At 42.7% G+C, this 14,091-nt stretch overlaps 1 protein-coding gene across 1 annotated transcript in view; it reads right to left on the reverse strand.

Annotated features, from left to right (window-relative positions):
• KIAA1958 (KIAA1958 ortholog) overlaps positions 1-14,091 on the reverse strand; it is a 116,580-nt gene that overhangs the window by 60,917 nt on the left and 41,572 nt on the right. The window lies entirely within an intron of this gene.

Raw genomic sequence — 14,091 nt, forward strand, 5'->3', positions numbered from 1 at the left:
CAACCACTGCCTCCGTCTGCAACCCGCCAACAACTGTACGATAGTTCAGACTAAATCGTTCCAGAAAAGGGAGATGTCTTCATGAAACATGTCGACTTTCACGTAGCCATAAAGAGAGGAACCCAGTCACAGACTAAGATGTGCATAAATAAGACTTAAAAATGACAACATTACATTCACCTTTACTTGTGTCAACAGAAATCACATTCCAAAGATAACTCCCCAAAAGCTTTGTCTCTGGAAAAAAAAACCCTTAAAAACTACCACGTCCTTTACTGCCGTTTCCCCAGATCAAAACACCACGTTCTTTCACAACCTAACCAAGACAGCTCACGTGGCAGTATGAATTCTGACACTTTGTAGGGGAACGACCCAAGCATTTCCCTCAGGCAGAGGTTTTCATTCCCTGGGTTGTTTCAGAAGTCTCTAAGGGGTGTGTGGCCATCACGGCAGTGGCAGCAGCCTTTCAGACCCACTCTATCCTGGGCTTCCTATGGAGATGAGAATCCTGGGGATTCCAGCAAGGAGCAGTAACATTGGAAAGGGCAAAGGAAAAGAGAAATTGCTCCTGCTTCCATTGTCCACCAGTGGCTCCCTGGAATCTGTGCTGACCTGAAAACCTGGCAATAAGCAAGCCACAGAGATACAAACTCAGGCGGGGGGGCCGTGGCAGCAGTAGCAGTAGAAGCAGTTTCTGTTCTCACGGGCTCTGGCTGCTTCTGCTGCTCCTCCTCTCCACCAGTTCGAGTGGGTATTTCTGTGTGGGTGCATAAGTGTAGGTGTGAGTTTGGACGTCTTGAAGGTTTCCTTGAAAGATTAAAAACCTCCGCCCTTGGGGTTTCGAGGCTATCATCTAGGCACACTCCTTTGTCCAGTTAATGAGGTCACGATTGCATTGCCTAAAATAAACGGATTTCATATTACTGTGTTAAGAAGTACTGAGACGGAGAAGTTAATCAGAGACGGAGAATAATAGGAAATGAGAAAAGATCTAAGCAGTGGCATGATGAAAAACACATTAATGGCACCGTTACTGACACAAAAAAGTTTGTGAACAACAAAAGGATACCAACATCTAAATCCTAGAGGCTTTTTGCCACACCTTTTGGCAATGCTGTTGCCAACTTCACCAGTGATGATTAATAATGGGAATGTGAGAAGATGAACAAGGGTTACCTGTTCTTAGTCGATAGATCTTTCCGTTTTGTTTTTTGACCCAGTCTTACCTTCCTTAGAGAATGAAATTAAGGAGTGATTGTTTGAGCTGGTCTCCTTGGCATATTTACGTCAGATTCTCAATTTACTTGGAAGATATTTTCTACATGATTAATGAAACTGAAGAAAAAAGAGGATCTTTGGCTTATGCCCTAGAACAGAATCATTCCTTAAGAGTCTTGATCTTTCTAGTGACTAAATTACTTAATTAAAAATAAAGATGCCTTCCCAGTGCCTAATTTACTCCCACAGAATAATTTAGACATTGGGGCGTCCGACGGGCTCGACTGATTTTGTACAGTCATTTGGATCTCATGCTATTCATTATAAGTGGATGCCATTCGATTCTACCAAAATCCTTAGCAGCTTCTTCATAGGGAAGATTAATCTCCATCTACTTTTGCTTTCCCAAAGCTGTGGGCCCAGATAATCAATCAGTCAAGCAATCAATTGTATATATTCAGCGCTTACTGTGTAGCGAATAATGTATTAGAGCTTGGGAGGGTACCAGAGTTGGTAGATATGTAGTCTGACCATAGTGAGCTTACAATCTAGAGGGAGAAAAAACAATAATACAAATAAATAATGGATATGTACATAAGTGCTGTGTGGCTGTTGGAAGGGTGAATAAAGGGTTCAAATCCACGTGCAAGGACTATGCAGAACAGGGAAATGAGGGCTTAGTTGGGGAAGGCCTCTTGGAGAAGATATGCTTTTAGTATGTTAAGTGACTGAAAAGTCCCTGGAAAGATATCCGTTAAGCTACTCTTACCAAAGGAGCCTACTTGGTCTATGCAGACACTTTTTACAATATACTCCATTTTCTTCATCGATTTTCTTCCTACAAGTTAGTTTAAAATTGACCCTGCCTTATAGTAAATTTTGAAAATGAAGAAATGGACAGTAAAGACAAAGATAAGTAATATAATTTTAAAATTCCAGGTTGTGGATTTCCCATTCAGTGATACTTAGATCCAGAAATAACAATAATAATAATAATAATAATAATAATAATAATGGCATTTAAGTGCTTACTATGTGCAAAGCACTGTTCTAAGTGCTGGAGGGCCCTGGTGAACTTTTAGGCAAGGCTCTTTTCGCAAAAGGAATGAGCCAAAACTTCATAGGAAGGCAATTACAGTTATTACTTTTACAAGGCAGCAGTGTGCTCTTGAAGAATTTCATGTTGTGGGAAAATCATACTATATAGCAGCTACTGATTTAATGGAACATCATCTGCCACCCAAATTACATGATACATAGAAGCCAGGGGACCAGCAGGTACTGTTTGATCTTTACCCTGGATTAAAATCATGCCACAAAATAACTAACCTCATAAATTATTACCTCATCCCCCACAAATGCCCATCAGTAAAACTGCGAAATCCTGGAGGCAGGATCGTGTTTTCTACCTCGATTGTACTCTCCCAAGCACTTTGGACAGTGCTCTGCCCACAGGAGTCACTCAATAAATACTACTGACTGAGGGAAGTAAATTCCTTCCCGCCTTCTCCCAGTTCAGAGTGAGATTATGCAACCAACACCGAGAGTACCCTAAAGGAAGCTCTGCCCACAGTTTGGATCGAAGACTGCCAGAGAAGATGAAAAAGCAAAGCTTCTGTTTCTGCAGCCTCTCGAAGCAACTCATAATCATATCACAACTCCTGTTTTTTTCCACTTCAGGGCCGAGCAGATCCTCTGGGAACCTGCCGCCTTTCCCACGTGACTCCCAGGACCCCTGCTCCTGACGTGCCCCATGCCCGTTGGGCATGGAGATTTAGGCCGCTGCCATACGGCTGAGAAAGACTGCGGCTTTCCCACTGGGAGATCCGGAGCCTCTGGCGTCCTCCTCTACCTGCCCACGGCTCCCTCCCGCTTCATCGAGGAGCTGCCATCCTGTCCTGCCCTGCACCATTATTTGTGCATAATAAATTTCCAACAATATATGTACATATGTTTGTACGTATTTATTACTCTATTTATTTATTTATTTTACTTGTACATATCTGTTCTATTTAATTTTGTTAATATGTTTTGTTTTGTTCTGTGTCTCCCCCTTCTAGACTGTGAGCCCACTGTTGGGTAGGGGCCGTCTCTATATGTTGCCAACTTGGACTTCCCAAGCGCTTAGTACAGTGCTCTGCACACAGTAAGCGCTCAATAAATACGACTGATTGATTGATTGATTGATTGATTGATTGCACCATGCTAGCGGGTCAGAGCCCAGCAGCCAGAGCCCTCAGCCTCGATGCTCACTCTGGCCAGAGTTGAGAAGCAGTGTGGCTTAGCGGAAAGAGCACAGGCTTTGGAGTCAGAGGTCGTGGGTTCTAATCCCAGCTCTGCTGCTTGCCAGCTGTGTGACTTTGGGCAAGTCACCTAACATCTCTGTGCCTCACTTATCTGGAAAATGGAGATTACGACTATGAGCCCCATGTGGGATAATCGGATTTCCTTGTATCTTTCCTAGTGCTTAGAACAGTGCTTGGCACATAGTAAGCGTTTAACAAATATTATTATTATTCTTGTGACCTCTGAGCCGCGAGGAGCCCGAAATTCTGCTCCTCTAGACACTGTACCCTACTGACTTTTGTATGTGTTTTCTTTCATTTCTCTTTATTTGTCTATTACTAACCCCCTTTACTCCCTTATATTCATAGATCATGAATATTGAGAAAGTACAATATAACAGACATAGTCTCTCCCTACAAGGAGCTTACAGTCTAGAGGGATCAAATAACAGAATACTGCATTTTCATTCCTCTTCTTTCTTTCTCTTGCAATAGGTTTGTAGAAGGGGTGATGAAGGAGACTAAAAACAGTAGGAAGGCATTGTATTAGATTATGGTATGTAGTCCTTTTTAATATTTCTACTTTCAATAATACTAAAGAAAAATCTCAAGGAATTCTAGAAAAATTTAATTTCCAAGTTGGCAATTGTTCAAAAAGATCTTATCTCAAAGGAAGGTGCAGGATTTGAAATTTAGCTTCACATCACTAAAGTATATTAATTTCCAAATTTAACCTATTTTATAGTTATATTCTCTCTAATGCGTCTGCATGCTAAGACTTCTGCTCTGTGACTGTTACTTTGAAAGAGAAGAGCAGGAGACATTTTTAATCCAGGTAAATGTTCCAACTGAAAATTGAAAGGATGTTCCAGGGATGGAGCCAGTGACAGCATGCAAATAGAGCCCCTGCCTGTTTGTTGTGTACAGACCTCCCATGCAATCCCTTATGTCACTTTTCCTGTGCCAAATTTCTAGCTAGAAAGTCCAAGATCTGGATGGGCAAATGTGAGAGGAGACTATAACTAAAAAATCCTTAAACTGGAAGACAGAGGAGAAACAATAAGATTGGCATATTATTTAGAACTGCAAGCTCGTTGTGGGCAGGGAACGTGCCCCCCAAATCCATTGTATTTTAGTCTTCCAAGCGCTTAGTACAGTGCTCTGCACACAGTAAGTACTCAATAAATACCATTGCTTGATTCACAGATATTTCAAAAGATATATTTAGACTTCTCTTTAGGCTGTGAGCCTCATGTGGGACAGGGACTCTCTGACCCAATTAACATATCTTCCCCACTGCTTGACACCTAGTAAGCACTGAACAAATACCATAAAATAAAGGTTTATTCCCCAGGAGCACAGTCATAGTCAACAGTTCAGTTTCTGAACGACTGCCTCTCAGACTTTTGGTGACTTTCACAGGCTCTTTGAGTTGGAAGAGTTTTCTGAAGTATATCCTGACTCTAGCTTCCAGGTTCCTCCATCACACGTTCATCTATGGAGGCTCCACATAGCTTTGTTTTAATCCAGTTGTGATTAGTGAACAGAAATTATTGAGAAGCAGCGTGCTTAGTGAGAAGCAGCATGGCTTAGTGGAAAGAGCCCGGGCTTGGGAGTCAGAGGTTATGGGTTCTAATCCCAGCTCCGCCAGTTATCTGCTGTGTGACCTTGGGCAAGTACTTAACTTCTCTGTGCCTCAGTTACCTCATCTGTAAAATGGGGATTAAGACTGTGAGCCCCACATGGGACAACCTGATCACCTTGTATCCTCCCCAGTGCTTAGAACAGTGCTTTGCATATAGTAAGTGCTTAAATGCCATGATCATTATTATTACACGATGGAGTAGCTTAAGGGTCCTCAAGAACTTCTCAGGACAGACAAATTTCCTTAGTAGTTGCCAAGGCTCACATCTATTGATGGGGTCAAATTCTTTTTTTATGGCATTTTTTCAGCACTAACTCTATGCCAGGCACTGTTCTAAGCACTGGGGTACATACAAGGTAATTGGGCTGGACGCAGTCCCTGTCCCACATGGGGCTCCCAGTCTTAATCCCCATTTTCCAGATAAGGTAACTGAGGCACAGAGGAGTGAAGTGGCTTGCCACGGTTACACAGCCGACAAGTGATGGAGCTGGGATTAGAACTCAGGTCCTTCTGACTCCCAGCCCCATGCTCTATCCTCTAAACCACACCACAGGAATCTAGCTGGAGCAACTGGTTATGGTGGAAATGATCGATGGCCTACATGTGGCAAGCGACTGCCAAGTGCTTTGCAGATTCCCATAGCAATGCCTCCAGTTTCCAGAGCAGAAAACCTGGGAGGGACCAAGATCTAAGAAAGCAGATTCACCTATAGCATGTGTAAATGGTGACCTCCACTTTCTGAATGACATTTTCATGGCAGGGTTAACAGAGACTCCATCGCCTCACCCTAGAACCACATGTTGATTCCTGAAACCATCTAATTACCACCTGAAGTATGGCACCCCAGATAGCCCCAGAGAAGCATCACCCATCACTTCAGCAGGGTTTTGAAAATCCTCACAATTTCTCTGAGGCAGACTGAAATCCTCATTCTCTCACTGCATTAATGGTATGTGTCAGGCACTTGTTATATGCCGAGGCAGATCTGGGGTAGATCTGAAATCACCAGCTTGGACATAGTCCCTGCCCCACAGAGGGCTCACAGTCTTAATCCCCATTTTAATAACAATAATTGTGGTATTTGTTAAGCGTTTACAATGTGCCAGACACCGTACTAAGCGCTGGGTGGATACAAGCAAATCGGGTTGGACACAGTCCTCGTCCCACATGGGGCTCAGTCTCAATCCCCATTTTGCAGATGAGGTAACTGAGGCACAGAGAAGTAAAGTGACCCACCCAAGGTCACACAGCAGAGAAGTGGTAGAGCCGGGATTAGAACCCATGACCTTCTGACTCCCAGGCCAGTGCTCTAGCCACTAGACCCTGCTGCTTCTCGCTGCGTCCTTATACCTCATTTCTCTGAAACGGAATTCCCAAAGCAATCCACTAGACTGTAAGTTCCTTGAGAGCAGGGGATCAGGTTTACCGCACTCTCTCAAGTACAGTTTAGTACGGTGCCATGCATGCAGTAAGCATTCAGTAAATACCACTGACCGACTGAATGAATGTGTTTTTTAGACTGTGAGCCCACTGTTGGGTAGGGACTGTCTCTATATGTTGCCAATTTGTACTTCCCAAGCGCTTAGTATAGTGCTCTGCACATAGTAAGCGCTCAATAAATACGATTGATGATGATGACCTAAGTAGCACAGCCAACAGCTGAAGGATGGGTGTCTAGAGATACGTAGGAAACAAAAGTAGAATTCTGGGTCTCCCCAAAGACAACCGATTCCTTCCACTTAGGAAGCCGAGCCTGATTCCCCTAAGTCATGTAGCTATTTTACAAATCTGTCTTAAGGCATATTACGAAGCTAAAACTTACATAACATATGCATTCTACATACGGGCCATAAGTACTGTCTTTTAGTTTTTTTTCCTTTTAAAGCGTTGCCTATTGACATGCAAAATTAACAAGCTTAATTTTTGTCCATGAATAATTTAATGACTTCTTACTGACAAAATTACCTTTGAGAGAGTAAAAAAGGCAACTAAATGATCAGAATTCATTACAACTTTTCCAAATCCCTGGAGTTTTGCAGTTTCAAATTGCATTTTAATTCTAAGTAGAGAAGATTTTCGTGTGTCCAATGAGAAAAAAGGTTAAAATGACTCATAAAAGGGGCAGGTTTTTGATTCCTCCAAATTATTCTGACTTTGCTGACTAGGAGTGCACTTTTTCTTGCTAAATATTTAAAGGTGGCTTAAATCTTCCTTTTGAATGGGTGGAATTCAATGGGATGACTCATGCCTCACACTAGCCTACTCAAAGGAGTACTTGGAAACCATCACTCTTTAAATGGTAAAATTGATCTCAGACTCACCGAGAAGAATGCTAGCATTTTAGTGGCCTTAAAATTGTATAGCCTCATCTTTCTCCTGGGCTTTCCAGCTGCTTAAGGGGCAGCTGTGTTTTACCATTCCTAGAGGCTGAAAATTCATTCAAAATGGGGGTGGGTGGGTACAGGTGTATTCATACACGTACACTCAAATTAAGAGCAGAATGATACGTTGATGCGACTCCTCAGTGAGGTACAATTTATGCGTTTCATAACAATAATTACTGTACATAAAAAGCTTTTGCTGACTATACATCACAGGCAACTGCAACTCTAGGAAATGCTGAGTTTTCAACACTCCACCGGTGAAATCATCTGCCCTATTTACTGACTTCTCGCTTTCTCTTCCCGATGCAACGAGCTGTTGTGAGGGTATGGAAGGTGGCTTTACCTACCTTTCCAACCCAGGAGTGCAGAAAGAAACATTCGTACAAGGGTTCAGTCCTGTGTGCAATCTACAAAATGGGGATTAAATCCTACTCCACCTCACCTAGACTGTGAACCCCATGTGGGACAGGCACTGTGCCCAAAGTGATTATCTTGTATCTACCCCAGTGCTTAGGAGAGTGAACCCTGAAGCCAGAGGTAAGGCATTCCCATTATGCATTATCACAGGCAATGGGAAACATTATGATCCAGAAACCAAATGAGAGAAATTGGAGTGGACTTTTCTGGAAAAGTCATGATATTTGTGTTTTGGAGGAGAGAGTTCAGGGTGATAAAATCCTGCTCTGTCAGAGGATCCCTTGGGGGATATAAATTGCGGGGATACATCATAAGGAAATGGAGAGATCAGATAGTAAGAGCTCTCATTAATTAAAACTAGAATGAGATGCTTCTCACGTATGACAACGCTTGATGTCACAAGAGCTTGCACTATCCCAACCTTAGAGTAAACTGTTCTCATCCATCTTGTTTGTAATCTGGATTTTATAGCCACAGATTACCAGTCTTTGGCCAGTTAAAGGGTGGATTATGAAAGGATATGCTGTATGATAAGCGGTTCATGACTCGCTTTGATATTCTGTTGGTATCGGGCAATGCAGAGCACTATTCCAGGCGCAACTTAAACACCCCTTTTCTTTCTCCCTCCAAAGTGTAAATCATTTTAATGTCTGTCACCCCCACAAGATTGCAAATTTCTTGAGGGCAGGAATCATTCATTCAGTTGTATTTATTGAGTGCTTACTGTGTGCAAAGCACTGTACTAAGCACTTGGGAGAGTACAATACAACAACAGACACATTGCCTGCCCACAATGAGCTCACAGTCTAGAGTGTGGAGGGAGAAGGAAAAGGGGATATGTATATGAGTTAGTGTTTAAGTTGTGCCTGGAGTAGTGCTCTGCATTGCCCGATACCACAGACACATCTCTGCCAGAATGCCCCGCTCTCCGTCTGCAATAATGTTTATTGAATACTTGCTATGTGTTCTGCACATAGTTCAAAGCTCTGCAAACTGAACTATCAAGCGATCAATCGATAGTCATTACGGAGCTCCCACTACATGCGAGCCCTATGTGAAGCACTGAGGAGAGTTAGACCACACAATCCCTGCCCTCAAAGTGCTTACAATCAAGCAAGGGAGACAGACACTGAAATAATTCGCCCCTAGGAAGAAGAAAGAAGTATATGAGGTGGTGCTTAAATAGAAGAGTACGTAAGTCAATGGGTACAGAATCAATAGGTATAGAAGTGCTATGCGTGGTAGTGAGTATACTAGTATGTAACTGGTGAAAAAGTGCTGAAATATCAGTTACGGGGGTTATAACCTTGGGGGGGGGGAGTCAATTGACAGGGGAAGGTTTCCTGAGAGGAGCTTACAATCTAGTGGAGGAGATATATGCTAAAATAAATTATAGATTGGAGGGTGGGTTGTGAGTAGGTTGTGAAGATGTAAGTGTTAGGGTGGCCCCAAAGTACTAACGTTGCATTTAGGAGATATGAGGAAGGAGAGAGTTGGAAGTCAGTCAGGAAAGGCCATCTCGGGCAGTTCCGTAGTGCCACCTACGAACCAGGCTCAACATCAAATGGTGAGACATGATTGCCAACACGTAGCTCAATCACACTGAAGCAATGCCCACAGCAACAAACCTACTCTGGATGGGGCACATGAGGATAATGAACCCCTCATTTTCTCTCCCAAATCCTCTCCTCCACCTAACTTTCCCACCCTCTCTGTCTCACAAGTCCGCAACCTCGACATTACCCTTCCACTCCCATATTCAGGTGCACCAAATCCTGACATTTCTACTTCCACATTTCCAGGATCTACCCTTTCCTTTCCATCTAAACAGCCACCAGTCATATCCCAGTTTGGCTACTTGTCATATCCCAGTATCAGCCTCCTCACTGATCTCCTTGTCTCCAGTCTCCCCTTTCCAGTCCAATTCCCTGACAAAACCATTCCTAAAACCACAGATATAAAAAAATATAATAGAAAGAAGAGAATTTCTTCAAATTTCTCATTAGCCCCACTGCGTGATTCTAGTAATAATAGTATTTATTAAGCATTTGCTATGTGCAAAGCATAGTCCCGATAGCATATCCAAGAGTGGGGACTGAATTTAATCCACACTCTGTATTCTTTATAGTATCCAATGCAGATGCTGCATAGTCATTAAATTCTCAATAAATGTCTTGACTTAAATAGTGATGATGCTAAAAATGATGATGAAACAATTATCTTAGCTACAGAGTGGCTTGGCAGGTCACTTGACATGTGACTTTGCCCCAAGCAAAACAACCAAAAAAAAAATGAATATTATTCTGTTATAGCAACAGGTCCAGTCTATGTATCTTCACAAACTCTTCTGCATACAGATTGTGTGCTATTGTCTCTTATTTGAAATAGAATTAAAGAAGCACAGTGACAGAACAAATTATTGATTCAACTACCAGTGGAAGTACTCGAGCTTCTGTGAGATTAAAAAGTTATAGCATTTTCTACTTGGCTTTCCCTGACCTCTACTTTTAAAATCATCTCTTTGTCACTCTTCTCCTCTATCCCTGTTACTGTCTCCCTTAGCCTACTTTCCTACTGATTTGTCCAGGTGTCTTTCCCTGACATTCTCTCCCTCAACCCAATCTGTGCCTCTCATTCTCTGTTTTTTCCCCACCCTCCCTTTCCCCCTTTTTTTCCCCTGTCCCTGAAGTCTTCTGTGCCTCTTCTGGTTTGCTAGCTGCTTTCCTTTCTGTCCCTCTCCCTTACCATCACTATGCCACTGTCTCTGATGCTTGTCAGCCCCTTTTTCTTTCCCTCCTAGCTTCCTTTCTGCTCTAGGTGCACTGGGGCGAGCTGTAGTGTCAGGGGCTAGCAGAAATCTGTGCATGACTAATGCATCATGTATGTCTGGCAGCACAACAGGGCCAAAGAGGCATCTCAGACACGCCGGTTGACAGGAGTCACAATCCTCCGACCCCAACCTGGGGATTCTAGAGCAGTTAAGAATCAGGTCGGTCAGGCCGCATTTCCACGCTCCTCAAAAACCTCCAGTGGTTGCCCATTCTCCTCTGCATCAAACAGAAACCCCTTACCATAGGCTTCAAAGGGCTCAATCATCTTGCCCCCTCCTACCTCACCTCGCTACTCTCCTACTACAACCCAGCCCTCACATTTTGCTCCTCTAGTGCCAACATTCCCACTGTACGCCATCCCATCTATCTCACCCCCAACCTCTCGCCCACATCCTGCCTCTGGCCTGGAATGCCCTCCCACTTCATATTCGACAATTACCCTTCCTTCCTTATGGAAGGTGCGCCTACTCCAAGAGGCCTTCCCCGACTAAGTCCCCCTTTCCTCCTCTCCCACTCCCTTCTGCATTGCCTTGACTTGCTACCTTTATTCATCCCCCTTCCCAGCCCCATGGCACTTATGTACAAATCTGTAATTTTATTTATTTTTCTTAATGTCTGTCTCCCCCTCTAGACTGTAAGCAGGGACTGTGTCTGTTACATTGTGCTCTCAGGCACTTAATACAGTGCTCTGCACACAATACGCCCTCAATAAATACTACTGACTGACTGATTTAGAGAGACAAGGGGGCAAAGCAATTTTACACTAGCAGATTGGGGGGTGCTGGGCCCAAAACGTAGACTGTGTGTGAGCCCATTGTTGGGTAGGGATTGTCTCTATCTGTTGCCGAATTGTACCGTCCAAGCTCTTAGTACAGTGTTCTGCACACAGTAAGCGCTCAATACAATTGAACGAATAGGGATATCACCCAAATATCAAATCAGATTGTCCTAGTTCAGGGCCTAGAGTTTGCACCATGCACCACCCTATCTGCTAGTGCAGAACACCACTGTCTCACTGAGCTTTACTGACCTGATTCTTACTACTGGTCCTGCCCTCCTACTACCACTTCTGCAACATCAGAGCTGATCAATTAATGGTATTAACTGAGCGCTTACTGTATGCAGAGCACTGTACTAAGCACTTGGGAGAGTACAACACAATGGAATTGGTAGACAGGATCCCTACCCTCAAGAAACATATAGCCTAGAGGGGGAATCTAGTCTCAAATCACCTCTTCTTTAACTTAGTCTGTAAATGCTTAACAAATACCATCATTATTACTATTATTTATGCTCCTCTTGCCACAGCCAAGCCAATTTAACCCTCCACTAATTTCTACTTCCTCTGCTAAGCTCCCAGAGCTCCTAGCCTTCCATGTCTTTCCTAGCCATCTCCCATCTTATCCCCATCTCTCCTTTACTTTTAAAGGCACTAAAATCTCCCAAAGATTCCTCTCGACCCATTTCCAAGTCCCTAAGTCTTCTACCCTCCCATTCAAAATATCCCCTTTTCCCTTGTTGATTACAAATTCTCAGTGTGATAGGTTTAACCATCTGCAATACACTTAGTTCTTCTATAATGCAGGGACTACATTCCTGACAAGCCAGGCATTACGGAAAACTTGTGTTATAGTGCATATGACATTAGGATTGTGTTCTATCCTGACAGACATGTACTGTCAGAACGTTCTATAAGTCCTTAAATAGCATTCTGTCCAAAACATGCATTACAATAGTAATAATAATAATAATGGCATTTATTAAGCCCTTACTATGTGCAAAACACTGTTCTAAGCACTGGGGAGGTTACAAGGTGATCAGGTTGTCCCACGGGGGGCTCACAGTCTTAATCCCCATTTTACAGATGAGGTCACTGAGGCACAGAGAAGTTAAGTGACTTGCCCAAAGTCACACAGCTGACAAGTGGCGGAGCAGGGATTTGATCCCGTGACCTCTGACTCCAAAGCCCGTGCTCTTTCCACTGAGCCACGCTGCTTCTCATTATGAAAAAAGTGAATGTCAGTCTGGAAAAATTTACAAGTGAAACATAGTAACAAAGTAATTTTTTTTAAACTATCATTTCTGAGATCACCATTAACTATTTGTTAATTTCAGAAATCAGTGAGCTCAACTTCAATCAGCTTGAAAGATCACCCCTTGTTTTTCTTCTTCCAGAATATGTTTCAAGCTACCAAAGTATGAGTCTAATTCTGTCAATGCCTACCCTGATTTTCTGGTAGCAAACTAAGCAGTCAAGCAACCAAAGTATGAGTCTAATTCTGTCAATGCCTACCCTGATTTTCTGGTAGCAAACTAAGCAGTCGGGGCACAGCAACAGACTACCAACCCTGTTATACTCTCCCAAATACTTAATACAGTGCTCTGCACACGGTAAGTATTCAATAAATACCATTAATGGATTGAACATTAACTCCTCCAAAGCCCGAGGGGATTACTGAGTATATGAGTATACTGAGTATATATATACTGTCTCTATATGTTGCCAACTTGTACTTCCCAAGCGCTTAGTACAGTGCTCTGCACACAGTAAGCGCTCAATAAATACGATTGATGATGATCGTAAACACAATGCACAGAGTAGTAGCATGAAAGAGTTAATGCTTCTTCCAAAATGCCTAACCTACTATGGGAGAATTTGGCTAGTTCTTTCATTATTAAGACTTTATTTCCCTCTAAACTATGATCAGTAAACCCTGCATAAATACATGTGTTCTGAGATGCCAGAACTGTTGCACTGTATAACATTCTGCCAAAACAAAATTATGTAAAATGCCCAATAAATCAGTGTTTGTCAATCATACTTTATCTATTACACATTATGCTAATCTAAACCAAAGTCACACTACACAAACTCGCCAGCCTCAAAGTAAGTACAGTTTGGGTACCTAGCTAAGAAACACTCCACTGTAGACACTCCTAAGAAACACTCCACTCCACTCAATAAAGGCCAGGAAACACAGAATTAGTACGACACACCTTCCGTTTCCATTAGGCATTCCCTGCACGTTAAGACTACTTGCTTGCCTGAAAAGGGTGAAAAGGGAGCAGATTCACTAACACCCTTTCTATTCTACCAAGGGAAAATTTAGCCAGGCTGGGATTTGGCTCATCCATCCTTTCTGCCAGGTTATCACCATTAAACTGCAAATGCAGATTTGACTGAATGTTACCCGTGCTTTCCTTTTAAATTATATGTGCATTTTGATTTGTGTGCGTGTCTAATGAAATGAGCAGATAATAAAATGTAAAATTTCCAAAAAATGATAAAACCATAATGAACAAGGCTTATA

The sequence above is a fragment of the Tachyglossus aculeatus genome, chromosome X3 (assembly GCF_015852505.1).
Source record: "Tachyglossus aculeatus isolate mTacAcu1 chromosome X3, mTacAcu1.pri, whole genome shotgun sequence".
Classification (NCBI taxonomy): domain Eukaryota; kingdom Metazoa; phylum Chordata; class Mammalia; order Monotremata; family Tachyglossidae; genus Tachyglossus; species Tachyglossus aculeatus.